Source organism: Diaphorina citri, unplaced genomic scaffold, assembly GCF_000475195.1.
Source record: "Diaphorina citri unplaced genomic scaffold, Diaci psyllid genome assembly version 1.1 scaffold2261, whole genome shotgun sequence".
Lineage (NCBI taxonomy): Eukaryota > Metazoa > Arthropoda > Insecta > Hemiptera > Psyllidae > Diaphorina > Diaphorina citri.
In genome coordinates, this window is record NW_007379686.1 from 32,490 (window position 1) to 40,148 (window position 7,659).

General features: G+C 37.2%; 3 non-coding genes across 3 annotated transcripts; 1 reads left to right on the forward strand and 2 right to left on the reverse strand.

Annotated features, from left to right (window-relative positions):
• Window positions 1-950: 950 nt before the first annotated feature.
• Window positions 951-1,023, forward strand: Trnaf-gaa. The gene has a single exon. It is a non-coding gene; the product is annotated as a tRNA-Phe (tRNA).
• A 2,898-nt stretch (window positions 1,024-3,921) lies between these two features.
• On the reverse strand, window positions 3,922-3,994 carry Trnaf-gaa. The gene has a single exon. It is a non-coding gene; the product is annotated as a tRNA-Phe (tRNA).
• A 212-nt stretch (window positions 3,995-4,206) lies between these two features.
• Trnaf-gaa lies at window positions 4,207-4,279 on the reverse strand. Its single transcript has one exon. It is a non-coding gene; the product is annotated as a tRNA-Phe (tRNA).
• Window positions 4,280-7,659: the final 3,380 nt, after the last annotated feature.

Below are 7,659 nucleotides of genomic sequence, written 5' to 3' on the forward strand. Positions count from 1 at the left end.
CCCCGTCCGCCGGACCATCATCTGTTCTGATTCGTCTCTAGAGAAAGGTGTTTCATATTTTGGTCCAGGACACACTACACAGTCTGAGTTAACTGGTCTGACGGACCAAAAATCAAAAGTGTTTTGATTTCCTCCGGACCAGACCAATGGTCCGATAAAACGTAAAATTTGGTCCGGCGTAACAATACTAATGTAGGTACAGTACCTAGATGATCATATCAATCTACTAATGTACTCATAATCCTATTTAATCCTTTTTCCATTAGTTGAACTTAAAATGTTGATTTCTGTTGTAATTCTGTCTAACTTCTCCATGAAACACATCAAAAGTTGCGTCACAGCTAGATTTCAATATCAAAAGGGTCATCAAGTACACAATCAGGAATCGGCAACTTGGCATTACAAACAAGAAATTCATATCATTCTGTGTCCAAATTCATCTGGCCAATCCAGTGGTTGAGGATTTAAGGAGTTGTGAGGTGAGGTGATACTTTTGAGTATCTCTATGTTGATTGTTGGTATATAGGCGAGGTCTTCTTCAAGACCCGTTTCCCGTTGCAGAGGTTTTTGCCTGGACAATCTGACCTGGAAAGAACACACATTCGTCACCAAATTTCCAAGCTTTTAACGGAGTTTCGTTGATTTGTATAACCATCTTTCGGGGCTGTTTCGCTGTTTGTCCCTACCTCTAAGCCTCATACTTAAGGAGTTTTGAATCCAGGGTGTCTCTGACAAAAGTGCTCATAGTTATGTCATGTCGGTACCCAGGTTCATTCCATACGGTATAATGATGTTATTCAAGGTTCTCATTGGCTATTGGGTATTGACTGTTGACTGGATGCATACAGCTGTTATCAGTGTTATCATTGTTGTATTATTGTTTAGTTGTTATGGCAGGGAATCAAACCCACGACCACAAACTTGTCATTTTCATCATATTCCTTCATCGAGCCGAAATAGCTCAGTTGGGAGAGCGTTAGACTGAAGATCTAAATGTCCCTGGTTCGATCCAGGGTTTCGGCAAATCTTTTTGTTTATTTTTGATTTTTTTTACATATTTTTATTAATATTATCTGTACAGAAAACTTAACAGTATTTGTACAGAGAACTTAACAGTATTTGAGAGAGGTGTGGAGGAGATAAGCAGTGGATAAAGGATTGTGGAGGGGGTACTAAAGCACTAAAAAAGGGGAAATGCCGACCCCAAGTAAAATAGGGAAAATGGCAAAGTGAAAGAAAAAGAAGATGTACTTCTGATGTTTCACTAATCTACGCTGGTCGATCAGGATTCTGTACAACCCACCTCTGACTTCTTTCAAAAATTTAACATTACCTAAATTATCTACATATTGTAGATACAACTGTTTTGTGTCACGCAGATTGTGTTCATCTTCCATTGTGTTGATTTTTGTAATTATCATTAGTATCTAAATATTACATATACTTATGTATAGTACATTGCTATACATTGTATTTCAAGATATTCTTCATATTCTACGCCGACGCTATGTTTTAAGGGTTTCGGCAAATCTTTTTGTTTATTTTTGATTTTTTTTACATATTTTTATTAATATTATCTGTACAGAAAACTTAACAGTATTTGTACAGAGAACTTAACAGTATTTGAGAGAGGTGTGGAGGAGATAAGCAGTGGATAAAGGATTGTGGAGGGGGTACTAAAGCACTAAAAAAGGGGAAATGCCGACCCCAAGTAAAATAGGGAAAATGGCAAAGTGAAAGAAAAACAAGACGTACCTACTTCTGATGTTTCACTAATCTACGCTGGTCGATCAAGATTCTGTTCAACCCACCTCTGACTTCTTTCAAAAATTGAACATTACCTAAATTATCTACATATTGTAGATACCTACAACTGTTTTGTGTCACGCAGGAGGGTAGGACCAGGATACCCATTATTTATAATAATGTACACAGTTAGCTTAATTTAGACTTTGAAGTATCTCGAACATTGGCTTTTGGCTCAACACCTCAACAGTAAAGTGTCACGCAGATTGTGTTCATCTTCCATTGTGTTGATTTTTGTAATTATCATTAGTACCTAAATATTACATATACTTATGTATAGTACATTGCTATACATTGTATTTCAAGATATTCTTCATATTCTACGCCGACGCTATGTTTTAGTGACGGTTTAGACATGGTTCAACTGTTTTGTTTATTACCCGAGCTGATATATTAGCTACTTCTCTCTTAAGGTGTATCCACCCATAGTCGACTCCGTCGGTCGACTGAAACCATACACTGCCTCGACAACATAGATTCACCTCTTCGCCTTGTCGATCTACACCGTGGGGTGATCAACTTGTATTTTGGTGCTTTAGTTTAGAATGTAATAATGTACACCATTTTTTTAAACCCTACATTATCAAAAAAAAGTTTTCTCTCTTTCTCCTGAAAAGTTAGCCAAATTGGTCTTTGGGCTGTGTTCTTTTCCGAGCACCGATCTACTCTCACTCTAGACTAAATACAAATTATTATTGTTTCAATATTACCTGTGGATTGTGGATACTGAATGGTCCATGTGTAAAGGTACTTGTAGGTACTACTTGTCCAGAGCTCTCGAGTTCTCGACAAGACTCCTAATTCCATTACCACAGCCTTGAACTCATTCTAGTCTGTCGTGTGTAGAAAGTTATAGTTTTATGTATAATTAATTTATTTTATTAGATCTAAGTACATACCTAGTATTATTTACATAGTACCTACATAGTTGAATGAATCATGCTAAAATTATGCTGGAAAATAAAGTTCAAATTGACAGCAATTAAACTTTGTCACAGAAGGTACAATATTAGGTATAATAGTGATAAATACAATAAAAAGATAAAGTAAATTAGAAACATAGGTGGATAATGTAAATCATATAGCATAGGCCATAGGGCAATGATCATATGGAGAGTTAGAGAGTAGTGACTTACATTACGTGAACTGTTTACAATCACTGCCTCTCACATGGAAAAAGCTAGACATCTCCCACAATAAGTGGATAATGTAAATCATATAGCACAGGGCAATGATCATAAGGAGAGTTAGAGAGTAGTGACTTACATTACGTAAACTGTTTACAATCACTGCCTCTCACATGGAAAAAGCTAGACATCTCCCACAATACAAACAATACTCAGATAAGAGGAATGCTGTACATACTTGAAGGTAGGTACCTAATATGTACATAGATATATAAAGCTCTGGTTATAGTTAGCAATTATCATGTAGCCTAGCTAGTGTACGCGAGAACGCGCGATAAAGTACAATACAGACCCAATATGTACATAGATATATAAAGCTCTGGTTATAGTTAGCAATGTTAGCATGTAGCCTAGCTAGTGTACGCGAGAACGCGCGATAAAGTACAATACAGAAAATACAGAACTTTGAAGTTATGCAACGCTAAATTTATAGTCTGTGGAAAGGTCAGGGATACATCGTGAATCTGCCTCAAACGACACCAGAGTCACCAGACAGAAATCTACCTGCACAGAATAATAGATTATGGTGACTTGGTGACAGTAGGCGGTAAGGTAAACATTGTCAAACTCTCTCTGGTAGGAAGAAGTTATGTGGAAATTCTAGATCGAAAGTTTTTCGTGAAAAACGATGTCTTGTACCATAAACATGGAAGTGTCCATAGCTTTATGCCCATCACATACCTACATTACGGTTACGGCTGCCAGTAAGGTCTGGCCTGCACAAATGCACAGTCGAGGCGTGTCCGGTATACGTAAGTTTGCGGCCAAGATTATCTTTCGGCGGGACCACCGCAAATTAGTCTTCGATTTTCAATCGAAAACTAAAAGCATCAATATACCAAACATAAATAAAGTTAATGTTCAAAAATAAACTACAAAGACCAATTTACAAAAACAAAAAGATGAAGAAAAAATAAACAAAAAGATTTGCCGAAACCCGGGATCGAACCAGGGACATTTAGATCTTCAGTCTAACGCTCTCCCAACTGAGCTATTTAAAGGTCTGGCTTGCACAGTCGAGGCGTGTCCGGTATACGTAAGTTTGCGGCCAAGATTATCTTTCGGCGGAACCACCGCAAATATTAGTCTTCAATTTTCAATCGAAAACTAAAAGCATCAATATACCGAACATAAATAAAGTTAATGTTCAAAAATAAACTACAAAGACCAATTTACAAAAACAAAAAGATGAAAAAAAAAACTCAAAAAGATTTGCCGAAACCCGGGATCGAACCAGGGACATTTAGATCTTCAGTCTAACGCTCTCCCAACTGAGCTATTTCGGCTCGATGAAGGACGAGGTGGAAATAACAAGTTTTGTTATCGTAGGTTTCATTTCTCTGCCATTGCAACTACTAGTGGCGCTGTATTGAACGATGCGGCAAGGTAAGGAACTATGGCAGCATGTGAGAACGCATGAATGAAGTGTTTATGAATGAACTAATGCTTACTACGCTCTTCCGCTACTACTACAATGAATACGGAGTACGAGTAGATATAGGTACGTACATTGCTATGGTTATAGGTCTATGATAATAGGATAATAGGTACGCACGTCTCACGTGATTGGTCAGACTTCAAGTTGAACTACCGATGTCAATAGCGCAGACTGGCAGTAACATGTGATAATAATTTACGTGCTATTCCCGTTATCAGACTTACTACGCTCTTCCGCTGCTGCTACTACTACAATGAATACGGAGTACGAGTAGATAATGTAGATATATACCTAGGTACGTACATTGCTATGGTTAGGTCTATGATAATACGCACGTCTCACGTGATTGGTCAGACTTCAAGTTGAACTACCGATGTCAATAGCGCAGACTGACAGTAACATGTGATAATAATTTACGTGCTATTCCCGTTATCAGGAGACAAACATAATGTACATAACTACATAGGTGGGTAATAAATTTATGTTTACTTGTATAATTACAGAATTTTTCTAAGTAGTTTACTACTTAAAATAAGATGACCTTTTCTGTTTTCTAACACCTACAATAATAATATGTATGTTCATCTGCCAATTGCCTATGTACATATAGTTATACCCTATTTAGGTATAGATAACCAACCTCTTTCAGCACATATTTTTTAAAAAACCGCGATTCCAAATTACAAAAAAAAAAAAAAAACATAATGTACAATGTACATAACTAGGTACATAATATATGTGGGTAATTTATGTTTACAGAATTTATCTAGTTTACTACTTAAAATAAGACCTTTTCTAACACCTATAATAATAACATGTATGTTCATCTGCCAATTACCTATGTACATAGGTATATCCTATTTAGGTATAGATAACCAACCTCTTTCAGCACATATATTTTTTAAAAAACCGCGCGGTTTTTAATTCAAAATTCAAATTACAAAGAAAAAAAATGGGTCATACTTCTGCCAACTCTTCATCCTTGGACTGTCTCTTTCTTGCTCTCTAACTCTTTATAGTTTATGCTCTTCTATCTAGAGACCTTTGACTCTTTATGTAATAGATGTCTTTCTCTTCTCTTCCCAATTTCTTTTCATTCCAAGTTATTAAGCTTAAAATTTCTCGAGTTTCAAACTCTTGTCGATCTCTTTGTAATCCTCTCTGAAACTGCCATTGCAATGTCTGCTAAATGTTCCATGGATTCCCTCGTGTCCTCATTTCACGATATTCCTTATCATAGATTCGCCGTTATTTCAAGTCGAGAGATCCATTATTTATATCTTTGCTTGCAAAAATAAAAAAGAGAATGGAGCAGTTGCAAATGGGTAAAAATTATAAATAAATGGTCGATTCCTATGTAAAAAGTTGGGAAAAAATCAAATCTGAGGTCAAAACTCCGAGAAAGTAATTTTAAAAGGTCGAAAATTCAATTTTTAATTGCCGTTCTATTGAAAAAGTTCAAAGACGGGTACCTACGGGTTAATATTCCAGATCAGAATTCAAACAACCACCCCCTACTATAGAAGAATAGAACTTGAACTTTAACCTACAAATGCTCGGATCAAATCCAATATGTCTTTCTCTCTGGTTCTAAATCCACAAGGCGAGACTCTAATTGAGATTTCTGGGTGGGCAGCTAAGCTGATAGCTGACAGCTGACATAGTCAGCTAGTTCAGTCCTAACAGCTTTTTTAAGAGGTTTAATAGAGGGAACTTTAGTGAGAGAATGGAAGCGAGGGGGAGAAAAGGGCGAGGGAAACAGAAGAAAAGGTAGAAAGATTGTGTGAATCAAGAGTCCAAGACATGGGTGAGAAAACTTTATCAGGAAATGAGGTACACAATAGGGCTGCCTTGAAGAGACTGACAAGACTAAATAGGAAGAAGACGAATAGAGGGAACTGTAACAGCTAAAGGTCTTATCGTTCCGAAAGCGGAGAGAGAAGGAAGACGGGATAGTAGAAAGCCAGTCGTTCCGAGAACGAACTTTATCTGTTTAGGATAAAATCCGCCCCGGGCGGATATGGTGAGAAAACTTTATCAGGAAATGAGGTACACAATAGGGCTGCCTTGAAGAGACCGACAAGACTAAATAGGAATAGGCTAGGAATAGAGGGAACTGTAACAGCTAAAGTTCTTATCGTTCCGAAAGCGAAGAGAGAAGGAAGACGGGATAGTAGAAAGCCAGTCGTTCCTTGTGGGTGAGAAAACTTTATCAGGAAATGAGGTACGGTACACAATAGGGAGACTGACAAGACTAAATAGGAATAGGCTAGGAAGAAGACGAATAGAGGGAACTGTAACAGCTAAAGGTCTTATCGTTCCGAAAGCGAAGAGAGAAGGAAGACGGGATAGTAGAAAGCCAGTCGTTCCGAGAACGAACTTTATCTGTTTAGGATAAAATCCGCCCCGGGCGGATATCGAACCTGCGACCTAGCGCTGACAAGGCAGACGTCCTACAATTCACTAAGCTACTATATGTGAAGAAATTTAAATATCTTGGATCGAGTGTATGTACGGATGGTGAGTTGGACGAAGAAATAGCGAGCAGAATAAATGCAGGATGATTACTACGCTCTTCCGTTAATACTACAATGAATACGGAGTACGAGTAGATATAGGTACGTACATTGCTATGGTTAGGTCTATGATAATACGCACGTCTCACGTGATTGATCTGACTTCAAGTTGAACTACCGATGTCAATAGCGCAGACTGACAGTAACATGTGATAATAATTTACGTGCTATTCCCGTTATCAGCAGACAAACATAATGTACATAACTACATAATATATGTGGGTAATTTATGTTTACTTGTACAATAAAATTACAGAATTTTTCTAGTTTACTATATAAAATAAGACTTTTTCTAACACCTACAATAATAATATGTATGTTCATCTGCCAATTGCCTATGTACATAGGTATACCCTATTTAGGTATAGACGTATAGATAACCAACCTCTTTCAGCACATATATTTTAAATAAACCGCGCGGTTACCACAAACAAAAAAAAAAAAACGTACATTGCTATGGCTAGGTCTATGATAATACGCACGTCTCACGTGATTGGTCAGACCTCAGACTTCAAGTTGAACTACCGATGTCAATAGCGCAGACTGACAGTAACATGTGATACCTAACAATTTACGTGCTATTCCCGTTATCAGGAGACAAACATAATGTACATAACTACATAATATATGTGGGTAATTTATGTTTACTTTT